Source organism: Cavia porcellus, unplaced genomic scaffold, assembly GCF_034190915.1.
Source record: "Cavia porcellus strain 051 isolate PalLab524CR breed Dunkin Hartley unplaced genomic scaffold, mCavPor4.1 scaffold_17, whole genome shotgun sequence".
Taxonomy (NCBI): Eukaryota; Metazoa; Chordata; class Mammalia; order Rodentia; family Caviidae; genus Cavia; species Cavia porcellus.
In genome coordinates this window covers 72,062,200-72,076,682 of record NW_026947500.1, presented here as the reverse complement: position 1 = coordinate 72,076,682, position 14,483 = coordinate 72,062,200, and the positions used below count along the sequence as shown (strand labels likewise).

Here is a 14,483-nt window from a genome sequence, read left to right as displayed (position 1 = left end):
GCTTGTCTCAAACAAAACAAGACGATTAAAAAGACGTGAAATGAGGTCACAACCCTGAATCTCTGTTCCCACACTCCTCAGAGTCAAACCCAGTGGCCCTGAGCCTGGTGGGGCTCAGATGCCAAGTGGCCCCCAGCGGGTCGATGTCCCCCCAGAGGGACCCCACAGAACTCCCCTGACCTGAAAACCCAGACTGTCTCTCGGACGGCAAAAATCAGGTCATTTTCCCGTTCCAGTCTTTCCTGCCCATATAAAGTGGACCAAGAGCCACTTTGGCGAAGACCTAATTTGAAAATAAATAGCAGGGGCCGAGTCGCCGGGATGGAGCCGCCGCGCCTGGGGTAACATTTATCCACCAGCCCGGCTGGCTGCCGCGTGGTTACTGGAGCGGGGCTCGGCCCCCCACAGCGGCTGCACCAGGGCTGACCACCCGGGCCAGTGAAGCCCCTGCCGTCCCCCTCCCCCGCTGCTGGACAATTCCGCCGGCAGGACCCACGGTTTGCAATTAATATAAATCACCACCGCATCGGCTGGATTCGTTTTTCTTTATTGAAAATGTTTAAACTTCATGCATTGCAAATATCACTGCCCCAGCTGGCTTTAGCTCTTTCTTTGGAGCCAGAGCAGTGATTCTGGAGAGCTCTGCAGAGGTCGGGGTACAGGGGTGCCACTAGGATTGTGCTGGTTTTGCCTTTTGTTTTTTTTTTGGGGGGGGGATTGGGGATGGAACCCAGCCCTTCTCACTGAGCTCTGTCTGCATCCCTTTTTATTTCTGATTTTGAGACCAGATCTTGCTGAAGTGTCCCACACTCGTTTGAATCTGAGATCCTCCTGCCTCAGCCTCCCAGAGTGCTGGGATCACAATGCGCACCATGAACTTCTTAAAGAGGATGTGCCGAGGCTTGCTTCAGGCTTGGGGTGAAAGAAAGAGAAGTGGGGAGGACCCAGGATTTTGGCTGAGTAACTGCAAGTACTGGAGGCCTGAGAGCTCTGTGAGGGGACGTCGGGGCAGCCGCACCCCGAGTGAGGCGCTGCAGGGAGCCAGGGCTGCAGAGGAGGCTGCCGTGTCTCAGTATGCAGGTGGATGTAAGGCACTGAGTCCTCTGAGGGGAGGAGGAGACCCCAGGGGGCTAAGGATGGGCAGAGGGAAACTGAGGAAGGGCCAGAGTGGCAGGGGAGGGGCAGAGGGGAGACCGAGGCGAGTGCAGTCTGGAGTTCAGGTTCCCGGTGCAGAGAGACCCGCCCTGCCCCACGCTGCCCAGGGAAGCCAGGAGCGTCTCGCTAAGCTGCTAGATTGCCTAGGCTGGAGACCACCCTGCCTCTGCCTCCCGAGTAGCTGGGAAGACAGGTGGGCGCCACCTCCCCCTGGTTAGAGCCTGTCTGCCAGTAGGGTCCCTGGCCCAGGCTGGGGCACGACAAGTCCCCTGCCCGTCAAGGAAACAGTCTCGAGGAAAAAGGAAGCGACAGATCCCGGTGAGAAAGGGGCTCGGGAGTCAAAGTGCCTCTTCAAAAATAAATAGCCTGATTAGCATAAAGTATGCAAATGTATGCTAATGTGACAACTATTAAAAGACTCCAAATGTCATCGAGGGAAAACACCGGCGCTGGCTGGCGGGAGGGGGGAGGGGAGGGTGCAGCGCAGACGCCCTCCGAAGGTCGGGCTCAGGCTGGACTCGGCTCAGGAGCGTGCACACTCACGCACACCCATTCACACGTTATTCCAGGGGTACTTGTGTCCCCAGGGCTCTCTCTGTAGGTCTCAGTACTGAGACCCTGAGACCGTGGGTACCCTTCCAAACTCTCCCCTCAAACCAGGCCAGGGCAAACCAGCCTGTGATCCCAGCACCGGGGAGGCTGAGGCAGGAGGATCACCGCGAGTTCAAGACCAGCCTCAGCTACAAAGTGAGACCCTGTCTCAGAAAAAGAAAGAAATGTTTCCTCCAACACTGCCACCCCTGACAACTTTGCCCAGTGCCCACTGGCACCTTTTCCCCATCCCCAAAACCTTTTTTTGTTTTTTTTTTTGTCTTTTTCCCTTTTTATCGGTACCAGGGATCGAACTCACGACTGCCTGCTTGCCAAGCAGGCACTTATGCCGCTGAGCTAAATCCCCAGGCCCTTCCCCAAAACCTTTTGATGAGAGAAAGGTAATTGGGAGCATTTTCAGGGGAGAAGACAGAGCACCGGCCAAGGTCCCTGACAACGGGGTGCAGGTCGCTTCAGCTGCCCTGGGCTCGCCCCCCAAACTCCAGTCCCAAATGACCTCCACTCGTATTTCCTGAATATTCGCCTCCCAGTGGATGCGCTTGGCACAATCTTAAATCAGTTTCAGGGGAAAACCGTTTATCACAACTTAAACCGAAAAGTCAGAGCATTCGCCGTAAGTAGAAAATAACCCAAGGGACCCAAAGGTGCTGTCACTCATCTGTGATCCAGTGCGGTGTCCCAAGGGCCTGAGCCGGAGCTTGCTGGCAGTCCCAAGGAGGCTCGGGGGTCAGAGCGGGTGGCAAAGGCAGATTAGCACCCAAGTAAGAGTTTCTTTAGAAAGGAGCTCAAAGGAAGCTCTCACTGGGGGATTCAGTTGAAAACCAGCTGCTGGCCACCAGGGCGATGTCCATGTACAGAAGGGCAGGACACTGACCCGAAGCCCAGGAATTACAGGGAAGCATCTGGCTGGAGGCTCACGCTGTCAGCGCTCACAACCACATTGGTGCAGCCAGAAATCAGAGGAGGAAGGGCTCTGGTTATAAATATACGCACCTGTTGTCCAACTAGCTGGTTATCCTCCCAACCACCACCATCCTCCCATTCACCTATCCATCCATCCATCCTCCCATCCATCCATTTATCTATCCATCCATCCTCCTGTCCATCCATCCATGCATCCATCCACTCATCCACTCATCAGTGCATCATCCATCTGGAATCCACTCACCATCCACCTACACATTTATCCATCCATCCATCCGTGCACCCACCCATGCATGCATCCGTCCATCCTCCTACCCCGTGATCTGTTCACCCACTCAGTAAACACATACCTAGAACCAACGGGGTCAGGAACCCCTTCAGCATATGGAGCCATAGTGTGACCTTCATACCCAGTCCCTGCCCCAAAAGATGTTTGAGTGACGACATTCTCCATGATGTCACAAGGTGGGCTGCAGCTTTCTCTCCTTTCTTCAGTGGTGGACATTAGTTCCCTGTATGTCCATCCATCCCCCACCTTCAGAGATGGCGGCACCCTGGCCTGTGTGGCTGCGGGACCTCCAGGCCCACTTCCTCTTTCCCCTGGGAAACATTGCTGTTGGGCCGCCTGGTGGCTGGCTTTGTAGCCAGAGGACGTGGGCGGGAATGATGTGACCCTCACTTCCGTTCTGATCCTGGCTCCTTCCGGGAGCCCCAATCTGAAGCTGAACTGGGGGCCGGCCCTTGAATTACCAGGGGGAAATGGAAACACCTGTTTGCACAGGGTCTAACTACAGGCTTCTTTGCGCAGAGACCCTGAGGCGTGCTGGGTAAAGCAGAGAGCATCACTTCCCCAGTCCCATACTTTCCCCACTTCCGCTTCCGGGCCCTCCCAATCCAGCCAATCCTGGAAGCCTATTCCTATCGGCCTCCTGATTGGTTCCGCTTGGTCACGTGGCCGGAGGATGCAGCTGGAGACTGTAGATAGGTTTCCAAGGACCATCACTTCGGGGATGCTGGGTCCACTGGGCCCAGTGCTCTGAGCTGCACAACTGGACTTCTACCGACCAGGCCTTCTTTTGTACTTATTTTACTGATTTTTTTGTAACGCGCTGCTACTCCAATGCGCCTCTTCCTTCCCGGATGGTCCACAGTCAGGAAGTTTTTCTGCAGATTTAATGACCCAGGAGATGCCCACCCCAACCCCATCTCCACCCAGATGTGGTTCGAGGGCTTTCTCCAGTTCCTCTTGAGCTCTCCATTTGGTGTCTGCCAGGTACAGGTGGCGAACTCCTCTGCATCCCTCGGGCCCCACGGCACGCTTTCTGTGCCCCTCTCTGCCACACTCTCTCTGGAAACCCGTAAAGAAGCCTCGCGGCCTCTGTCCCTATGTCCCCTACTGAGCACCCGGCTCCCTGTGGATCTCGTTAAGGTCCGGGACGCCTCTGCCCTGTCACTCCTGCCTTGCTCATACAAACACTGGCCCTGGAGGTGGCTCCCGGCATCCACACGGCAGCTGGAAGGATCGATGCGTGTTCTGTGTAAGTCTCCCTTTCTCCCCTCTTCCTCCGTAACACAGGACTGCTCCCCGGGCCCTCAGAGAACGCCCAAGCCCGTGTTCCAGATTCTTCACGATCTAGGCCTTCCACCCCCCCACACACACACACCTTTACGGAGCTGACGCCCATTCATCCTTTTGCTTTTCTGTCTGTCTGGCTGTCTGCCTGGCTGTCTTTCTTCTTATGAGGGTTGAACCCCAGGCCTTGGCACTGAACTACACCCCCAATCTTTTTTATTTTATATTTTGAGACAAGGTCTCATTAAGTGGCTGAGTTGCCCAGGCTGGGCTCCAACTTGCCACCCTCCTGCCTCAGCCTCCCGAGCGCTGAAATGCTTGCACGTGCCGCCTCCCCAGCTCCTGCTCATCCTTAGCTGTGTCTCCCTCCCGAAGCTTCTCTGGCCCTGCCACCCCACATGGAGAGCGGCATCACCCCGAGATGCCCAGGCCCAGCCCCTCATGTCCTGGCCACTGCTGTGCACCACCTCCCCAGTGCCTGTGGCTGAGTTCCGGGAGGACAAATCTGGGTCCCGCTGTTTCCCGCTGGCCCCAGCCCCCACCTCTGTTGAGGGTGTGGGGAGATCTCAGCGCATGCGCTTTGCAGCTGCCTGGTGCACAGTAGGACTGCACCCTGGTGGTCACACCAGTGCCCCCCACACACCCCTGGCGTCATCTCCCCACAATCTCCTCGCCCCTAAAGCCTCCTTTGGAGCCTGTTTCCAGGAGCTCAACTTAAGGCGACAAGTGACTGCGTAACTCGGGTGCCAGCAACTCGTGAGTACTGTGACACGTGGGGGCCTCCCGCGCTGCGGTCCCGTCATCTGCAGGCCGCGCTGCCCCCGCGCGCAGACTGCGACATTTGCAACTGTGTATTAATTGAGGGCTCTTTCCCCCCTGCAGAAGCCGAGATGCGCGCCGGCAGCCTGCGCGCGTGTGTGTGAGTGCATGTGCGTGTGTGTTTTTAATGACTTTCTCATTTTGAGATCGGGCCAGATAGCTTTGCTGAAAAGAGTCTGCCCAGCGCCTGGAACAGAGAATATTCCGCCGGTTTAATGGCTCACCCACCCCCATCCATCACGGGCGGGCGCGGCGCGGGATGAAACCCCAGCACTGATGGCATCTAATTGCAGGAGGTAGGCGGGGTCTGCCCGGAAGACCAAGCCCCGCGTGCATTGAGCACCTACTATGTGCTGCGTCCTGTGCTGGGCCACAGTGCTGACCAAATCAGAACAAACGTCAGCCTCCTAGCGGGGGAGTCACCTGCGGTCCCTAACCAGGCCTCGTGGAGGACACTTGGGCTACTTGGGACCCAAAGGAGCTCTCAGATTCATAACCCTTGATCCGGGAGGACATCCAAGAAGCAGCGATGCGTGGGAGTGGACAGTTGAGGAAGAGCCGGGCGTGGTGGTGCAGGCCTGGCCTCTGAGCAGTCTGGGAGGCTGAGGCAGGAGGATCCCAAGTTGGAGCCCAGCCTGGATGATTTGGCAAGACCCTGACCCAAAATTAAAAACTAAAATAGGTTGGGGATGTAGCTCATTGTGAAAGCCCCCGGTTCAACCCGTATTGCCACAAAAAGAAAAAAAAAAAAACACTCAAACCGAGAGCTGCCTGACCTCTAGAGGGAAGTAGCCGGGCGGGACCCAGGAAAGGCTGCTTGAGGAGGTCTTGTCAGTCACAGCGTTTGTATTTGGGGTAACGGAAGTTTTTGAAATAGATGGTGGCAGTGGCTGGCGACACTTGGAATAGGCTAAAGCCACTTCGGGGCACTGGCTGAGATAGCGAAGTTTAAATTAGATATTGTTTTTTGCCCTGATTAAAAAAAATAACTAGACCAGCATGGTGGCTCACGCCTGTTATCCCAGCCCTCGGGAGGCTGACGCAGGAGGGTCACTGTGCATTGGAGACCAGCCTGGGCTACACAGTGAGTGCAAGGCCAGCCTGAACTGCACAGCAAGACCCGGTCTCAAAAAAAAGACCAAAAAAACCAAAACCCAAAAAACTATAGTTTCATAGAAAAAGAAAATCCTTTTGGCTGCTATGGGAGCTCCAGGATGGAGCAAGGAGCCCGTGAAAGACACGATGGGGTTCAGGCTGGGTGGGGGCGGGGGAGAGGCAGATGAGCGGTCCGTGGGCGTGGCCTCCCGCGAGCGGGAGATCTTTGTGGGCGGGGTCTCTGAGTGGGCGGGGTCTCTTGTGGGCGTGGCCTGAGCATGGCTGTGGGTGCGCTGGTAGGGGCTAACCCGAAACTGGGACCAGGGACAGGGCGACAGGAGGAGATAACGGAGAAACGCAGAGCTGTCCGTGGCCGCGGTCTCCTGTTACTCACGCCCTCTGGGAGGCTGAAGCAGGAAGATCCCAAGTTCAAGTCCAGCCTGAGCAACTTAGCAAGACCTTTTCCCAAGATAAAAACTAAAAAGCCCCGAGGGTGTGGCTCAGTGTGGCCCACCCCCAGCACCGCGCGGCCCCCCGTCACCCCACGGCCCAGCCTTGCCGAGGCCCCATCCGTTAGGTCACAGCCCAGCGAGGCCCCAGCGAGAAGCAGGCGCCGCTCCATGTCCGCAGCTCCCCCTCGGCGTGCGCTCTTGCAAGGTGCAGCCGTAATACCTGCTTTTAAATTCAATTAAATCCGCCTCGGCTCGGCTTCTGGAATACATTACCCAGCCGGAGACAGCGGGGGAAAGGAGAGGGGAAGAAGAAAGGGGAAAAAAACAACGCGCCAAACACAACACAGGCCTATTTAGAGATTTCCCTCTAAATGGATTTTAATTCTCTCGATTTATCAGAGCCCAGAGGAGCCGCTGACAGCTGCTTGCCCGGCGCAGAGAGAGCATCAGCAAACCTCCTTCCAGCCGCAGGCAGGGGCCGTGCTGTGCGCCCACATCGCGTCCAGCGCGGGGAGCTCTGGGTCCGGGGTCTGGGTTCGAATGCTAGCATTGGCCCTGGAGAGCTGTGTGACCCCGGCCAAGTGCTGCACCCTCTCTGGGCTTCAGCCTTTTGCGTGTCAAATAGGGATAAAAGTGGGCTTAACTGAGAAGCCGCGAGTGGACAAAGGCCTGAGTGTGTGGGAGGACCCAGGTGAACCCCACATCCCTCGTCTGGGCACACAGTAAGCTTTCGGGACAACAGGTGACAATAACATGAAGCCATCATTATTTGGCGGTTTCTTTCGGTGTTTTGAAACAGTCCTGCCGTTGGCCAGGGTCCAGGCTGGCCTCAAACCCACAGCGGTCTTCCTGCCTCAGCCTCCTGAGTGCTGGGGTGACAGGCGTGCGCCACCCCGCCTGGCTGAAGCTCATCAATGTGGATCCTGCCTGCCTGCTAGAGGCCCAGGTTCATGCCAGGTCACTGTGAGGGACAGAAAGAAAGCAGTGTCTGGTGTGAGACCTGCCTCCGAGGCCTGCCAGGCAGGAATCTCAGGGCAGGTTCTGCAAGGTGGGTCGGGAAGTCTTCACTGATGGCTCAGGGGACAATGGTGGTGCATCCCCCTGAGGGACAGCCTTGTTTCTGGTCTTAGGGGTGATTATTCCGAGAGGCTCTGCTGTTCCTGGAATCTGAGTTGACAGGTGTCCTTTATTCCATTTGGTTTGGTTTTTTGAGGCGAGGGTCTTGCTCTGAGCCAAGCTGGCCTCAACTCTCAAGGATCCTCCTGCCTCAGCCTCCCAAGTGCTGGGCACCCAGCCAGGCCACCACACCTAGCAGCTGGGGCTTAGCACAAGGACGGGGGACTTTCAGGAGTCAGTGCACGGAGCCTGGGACAGAGCACAGCAAAAGCTGGCAGCTAAGTGTCCCCTGCAAATCCTGAAAATACCTCGTGACTCTTATCCGAGGCTCAGCCCGGGCAGAATGAGGGTAATAAATGTGACATTAGCAGACTGGAGACAGACAGACGCCTCCTGTGTGATTAACGGCCCCAGGCAGGGCTGAAATGCCAGGGGTGGTGCACAGGGCTGGCATCCTGGCACTCAGGAGGCTGAGGCAGGAGCGTGGCTTCGAGGTTGGAGGCCAGGCTGGGCTACACTGTGAGTTCAAGGCCGGCCTGGACTACCTGCGAGACCCTGTTTCAAAACTAAATAAGTAAAAAAATGAAAATCAAAAACAAGATGAAAGCGAGGACCCAGCTTTACCCTGACTTTAGCTCCCCTTGGGCATCTGCAGACCCCGCCTCGAGGTCCCTGTTATGATGTCAACTGGGCAGGTGAGTATGGGGGTCACAGGGAGGCTCTGTAAAAAATCGAAAGGTGGGGGGTTACTCAGAGACAGAGATTTGATGGCAGAAAAGAAGGGAGACCGGAAGTGGCCAGGAAGAGTGGGGGAGAGAGAGCGGAGGAGGAGGAGCCGGGCAAATGTCCCCACAGAGGGGGCGAGGGCGGTCAGGCTTCGGAGGCCGGGACGGAGCCGTCACACACGACGTGTCCTTAATTGCAATGACACGGGGACACTGTGTTTGTAGATGCAGCAGCCTGCGCCCTGCCCATTAATCAAGGGCTGTTAGTTCCTCTCCAAAGGGGGCTCGGCTGGCAGCGTGGTGTGGGGCTGGGCGGGGGGCCACCACTCAGGCGGTGGGGGGCCCCTCAGGCCTTGTAGCAAATCAGCCAGACGCCGGGACAGATGGATTTCTCTACAACCTCGGTCCCAGCCAGGAGGCCGAGCAGCTGCGAGGTTTGCACAGAGTGGGCCCCTTGGTCCTCCTGAGGCTGGCGCAGGGGTGCGGCCGGGGCTCTGGGCCCGGAGCACCGCGCCCCTCCCTCTGTCCTCAGTTCTGCATGGCTCCCTCCTGACCCGACCAAAGCCCAAGACCTCCTGCAGCCCACTTTGGGGTGCAGGACCCTGGGTCGAGCCCCCCATCTTCCTGCTTCCTGCAACCCCTTCCCCTGCACACAGCAGGCACCCAATAGATGCCCAGAGGCTGCCCGGGACACCTACGGTCCTGTGCGTTGTGGGACGCTGGGGGTGGACGCTGAGGTCTCAGGACAGCTGGAGAAAGTGTTTTCACCAGGAGTGGGGACGCGTCTGCCGCTTGGGGACCCGTGGGGGGGGCGACACCCCCTCGTAGCCGGTGGACCCTGCAGAGTCCAAGGTGCGCGCTCCGCCCTGCCCCCTCCCCCACAAGACCCGCCCTGCGGTTGCCAGGAGCCGGCGTCCAGCGCCCGCCCACCGGGAGCTCGCAGCCAATGGCCGTGCTGCCTGATGAGGTAATGCGCAGCTCTTCGCTCCCATTGGCCGGCCGCGTGCTCCGCTGCCCCCTCCCGGCTCTGGAAAGGCCAGGAGCCGGTTCCACGCTGGCCTGGGTCCAGCACCCCCAGAGCGCCGCGGGCTGACCCGGGCACAGCCCCAAGGCGGCACCTGCGTCTGCTCCATCGCGCTCCCCACCTGCTTAAGCGACTTTCTGGGGCCCAAGTCCCAACATAGGGGCCGGGGGCTGCCCCCCACCCCCGCCTGGAGGAGCCAGGGCCCCCCCCCCAGCAATGGGGAGCCCCAGCGGCTTCCCGCACTGCACTGTGCATTTATTGAGCGCCCACTGTGTACAGCTGCCCCGGAGCCACAGTAATGGCCAGATGAGGCCCGGGTCCCCGCCTTCCTGGGAGTCCCGAGTAACAGCACAGGGGCCCCCCGTGTCTCCCCACGCTGCCTCCGCCGACAGCTATCCCCCCGCCAGCCGCTGCCGACCGCCCTTGTTTTGCAGAATCCTGCCTTCCCCTCCCTGCCCACCGCAGCCCTGCCTGATGGAATTCTTTCTAACTGTGGGCGGTTTTAATTTATTTATTATTTTTTTTTTTTTGGAGACGAGCTGGTGGTTTTGTTTGCCTGCGGTTCTTCCTTTCCTCAGCGAAGTGTGATGTGCACCCCCCGCCCCCCAAAAGGCACACCTCCCAGCGGGGCTGCCCCGGCAAGCTGCCCCCACGCGGGGTCCTTGGGCCGAGCAGACGAGGGCGGGGGCGGGGAGGTGGCGGCCTTTCCCTCGTCATCTGAAATTTTGATACTGCGTTCATCTTGGAAAATTGTTTTGGCATTAATTTTGATTTTTTGAAAAAAATATTGCAGTCAGACGTTATTTAGCTTTGTGCTGAGGTGCTGGGTGCTTTTCTGAAGCGTTGCATGGCGGAGAAAAGCTCTCTCATTGCGTCTCAGCCCTGACCTGCAGGAGAACGTTCCTTTATCTAAAAAAGTAATTTGGAGGTGGTGTGCGCCTGTCATCCAGCACTCAGGAGGCTGAGGCAGGAGGATCGCGGCAAGTTTGAGTCCAGCCTGGGCTACATAGTAAGATCCCGTGTCCAGAAGAACATTGTTTTAGTGCAGGGGACTGAACCTAGGAGCTCTGCACAAAGCTACATCTCCAGCCCCTGTTTACTTTTTTATTTCGAGGCAGTCTCTCCAAGCCATTAAATTGCCAGGACTGGTTGCACATTTGTGATTCTCCTGCCTCAGCCTCCTGAGTGCTGGGATGTCAGGCGAGCACCACCACGGCTGGCTGGGACATCGCCTTCTGGGTCTGCCCGCTGGTTTTGTGGTTCCCCCAAGCCCTATGCATCTCAGTCCTGCCTTTATCCTCGCTGTGTCGTATTCCGCTGTAGCTGGCTTGCCATGCGCGTTCCCTGCCACCGGCTGACAGGCGTCTAGGTCCCTCCTTGTGTTTGCTTTTCAGGAAGGAAGCTGCAAGGCGCCGGCTCCCGCCGCTCCAGGTGGAGTCCGCCTCGGCTCGGCGGGAGACACCGAGGCGGCCGGCAGCTGCTCGCCTCAGAGGCTGCCAAATGGCTGCAGCTTCGCACCACCTCGGTCCCCACCGCGTTCCTGGCACCCGGCTTCTCCCCGCTGGATCGGCCTCGCGGGGCGCAGGATGGAGGGTGCACTTGGGTGCGTTTTGACAAATGCGTGCGGACAGGCACCACCACCCGCGTTGAGCACGACAGAGTTTCTGGCACCCAGAAAACTCCCTCGGGACACGTGTTGTAATCTGCAGGGGGGGAGGGGAGGGGAGGGGGAGAGAAGAAGGGGGAGGGGAGGGGGAGGTTAAAAGGGGGAGGGGGCAAGGGAGGGGAGGGGGAGGGGAGGCTGCCGGGCGCTTCCTTCCTGGTTTCCCGCGCCCCTCCCCTCCCCCGTGTCCCCAGACCTCTGCACCCCGCCCCTTGGCGACCCCAGGGGTGACCGGGAGGCCTTGCTACTATGATTATTTCAGTTCTGGGGGTGTAAGGGGTGCTGTACTGCCGAGCAGCACCCCCCTCCAGCCCTTGGGGTGTTTTGTTTTGAAGCAGTTGCTAAGCGGCCCGGGTTGGATTCGAACTCGCGGCCTCCTGGCCCAGCTTCCCCGACGGCTGCGATGGCAGGCGGCCTGTCTGGCTCGGGATGTGCTCTGCACGGTCCTGACCGCAGGACATTCTGCCCTCTGAAACGCGCCTCGCTCCGGGTCTCAGGTGAGGTCTGTCCCCATCTGGGAGGGGAGCCCCGGGCTTCCCAGGGGCAGGGCTGCCCCCCACGCCCCGGGCTGGCCGGAAGCGGAGATGGGCTTCTTTTCTCTCCCAAGATGCCTTGCGGCCTCAGGGAGATGACGTCAGAGGCAGCCTGCTTCACACTGCAGCCCCTGGGTGGGGGTTAGGGAGACCCCGGAGGCAGTGATGCAAAGAACAGGAGGTGATGGAAAGGTAGCAAGGAGGAAGGACAGACAGCATGTGCAAAGGCCCGGGGCTCTGCAAGCTCTGAAGCCTGCTCCACCGAGCTAAAAAATGGCCCAGGTGCTCCTTCACCTCCATCCTCCATGTTGGTGGGACCCCAGGGACAGGATAGACAGGCCGGGCCACCAGAGAGCGCCATGAGCACTCTGTCTGCTCCTCCCTTCACTGCCCTCAGCCCTTCAGGGCTCCCACCTCCCTGGCCAATGCCCAGGTCCTCCTGCAGCCCGCAGGGCCCGACATGACCCTCCTCTCCCTCCCCACCTCCTAGCTCCCTTTCCACCCCTCCTCGCTCTGCTGCAGCCACTTGGTCTCCTCCTCGATTCTCCTGCATCTCGGGGCTCTGTGCTGCCCCAGGACCTTTGCATGGCCCACACTTGTTGCTCTGCATAATTTTACTTTTTTTGGCCTTTACGTTTCCATGTCAAGAACATTAAGTTCCAGGAAGCCACCAACCACCTCTCCGTCAGCCTTCACCGGGTTCCCACGCCGTGGCCGCACGCAGTAGGTAGTCAGCAAGGAAATCATGAATCCGTGTGGCCCGGGTGGGTGGCCCTTGCGTGTGTGGGTCCTGGCCGGCAGGGTCCAGCCCTGGACAGCGAATAGAGATATTAGGAGGAGGAGGACAACTCCGGCTCCCGTCTCCTCCCCTCTGCCTTTAATTATTTTGTCGACAAGGCCCACACTTCACCCAGTCAAGGTGGCATTTGAGAGGGACGGGTCCCTTTAGCGTAGCTGACAGCTAATTTGTGGGAAGTTTAATTACAGGCGGCGTTAATTAACTGGCAGATCGCTGGGCACGGAAGGCGGCCATCTGTTCCCGAGAACGTCCTCCCTTCTGGGCCTGGCTGTGAGGGGCCGGCAGGCGGGGACAGGCCTGCTGCGGGCGAGGCCGGGACAGGGAGGAGGACCCGAGGGCGGTCGCGGCCTGGCACCCTCCTCCTGCGGAAATCCCAGCCTCGTCCTTCTGAGCTGTGCGCCCCAGAGCAGATGACCTGACCTCTCTGGGTTTCCAGTTTCTTGTCCAAAAAAAAAGAATGTTGATTCGAGCAGGGTCTTGTACTCTGCTTTCTAGAATTGTGGGCGCGGGCACCCTCAGGCCAGGAGGAGAGCTGCGTCAGCTCAGTGCAAGCAGACGTCACAGATGTTTGTCACCACAGCTTGGTTCCTGGTTCCCCCAGACGGCAACACCCAGCAGGCGGGTGACACGGCAACTGGGGTCCACCCACAGCAGGCTGTGACTCCCTCCGGGAGGCTGAGGCAGGATGATTGAGGGTCCTGGGAACTAGGGAACTCAGTATTCAGTGAGATCCTGTCTCAGAACGGGAGACCCAGAGGCAGAGGCTGCACCCCGTGTGGTTTCCATGGCTACCGGAATCTGTGGCCATGCTTTTGTCCAAAACTCGAAGTAGTATAAACAAGATTTTTATTGTGTGAATAGTGCTCCAGGGGGCAAGTTTTAATTTAAAAAAATATCATGGCTCCCTGTTGGTCCCAGAAGTGGATTTAAACTCATCTCCATGGCTTAAAGACCTTGCTGCGTTTTCCTCAATGGTTTCCTTGCAACCTCCTACCAGCTCCTGCCCCGGGACCTTTGCACATGCTCGGGCTGCTGTTGCTATAACACACACACCCCAGAACGTCCTGCAGTAGAGGCTGGGCCATGCCTCAAGCCTGCCACCTCCCCCAGGATGCCCACCCTGGTCACCTCAGCCTGAATCTACCACCTCTAACCCATACTTATCTACCCCGGTGAATCTGCTGATGCTTCGATTTCCAGTACTAGGTAAGGAACCCCAGGGCCTTTGCAGTGCGCCCCATCCCTGGCCCTTTTTATTCGGAGACAGGGTCTCACTAAGTCCCTCAGCTGCCCAGGCTGGGCTGGAACTTGTGATCCTCCTGCCTCAGCCTCCCAGAGTGCCGGGATGACACCGTGGCCAGTACAGTGCCAAGCACACAGTAGGGGCATCTTCCACATAGACCGAGAGGCTGCTGAGTGGAAGAGGAGAGGACAGAGGGGCCAGCACCCTGGCTGGGCCGTGGCGTGCTGAGCGACCTCAGGCAACCTGCTTAACCTCTCTGGCCTTCCTGCACAAGGTGGGGCAGGGCACCTCCTCTGTAGGGCTGAGGTGTCTGGAGCAGCCAAACCCACAGGATGCCGTGAATCCTGGAGGAGAAGACCCCAGAGAGGAAAAGGAGCGCCCGAGTCCTGAGACGCTTTCACCTCAGCCTTACTGCTGTCCTGCACATGCCACAGGGCCTTTGCACATGCCAGGCGCCTGCATCTTTCCTCCCAACTCTGCTGGCTTTGCAAGTTCCCGTTTATCCTCTCAGCCTGCTCTCCCGTCCCTTCCCTTTGTGCCCTGTTCAGCACACACACAGTGGTGGCAGGCAGGGCAGGGTTTCCCCGGGGCAGCTGGAGGGGGCCAAGAGGAGGTGGGAAGCTCAGTGTGCACTTCTTAACCCCTCCCGGACCTTTGCACTGCCTCTCCTCCCACCACATTTATGCTTCCTGGCTGTGGCCACAAATCCCCATCCCCTTCTGGAATAAAGGGCTTTCTGGAGTCTTCCTG

General features: G+C 58.5%; 1 long non-coding RNA gene across 5 annotated transcripts; it reads left to right on the top strand.

The window, feature by feature from the left end:
- Positions 1 to 3,598: 3,598 nt before the first annotated feature.
- Positions 3,599 to 14,480, top strand: LOC106026312 (uncharacterized). 5 transcript variants are annotated; one of them, XR_010040406.1, is made up of 5 exons: positions 3,599 to 3,964; positions 4,121 to 5,379; positions 7,030 to 8,905; positions 10,890 to 11,098; positions 11,497 to 14,480. It is a non-coding gene; the product is annotated as an uncharacterized LOC106026312 (long non-coding RNA). The 5 variants fall into 5 exon arrangements; XR_010040409.1 differs by having other exon boundaries at positions 7,030 to 11,098; positions 11,497 to 12,418; positions 12,679 to 14,480; XR_010040407.1 differs by having other exon boundaries at positions 3,607 to 3,964; positions 7,030 to 11,098; positions 11,497 to 13,696; positions 13,819 to 14,480.
- Positions 14,481 to 14,483: the final 3 nt, after the last annotated feature.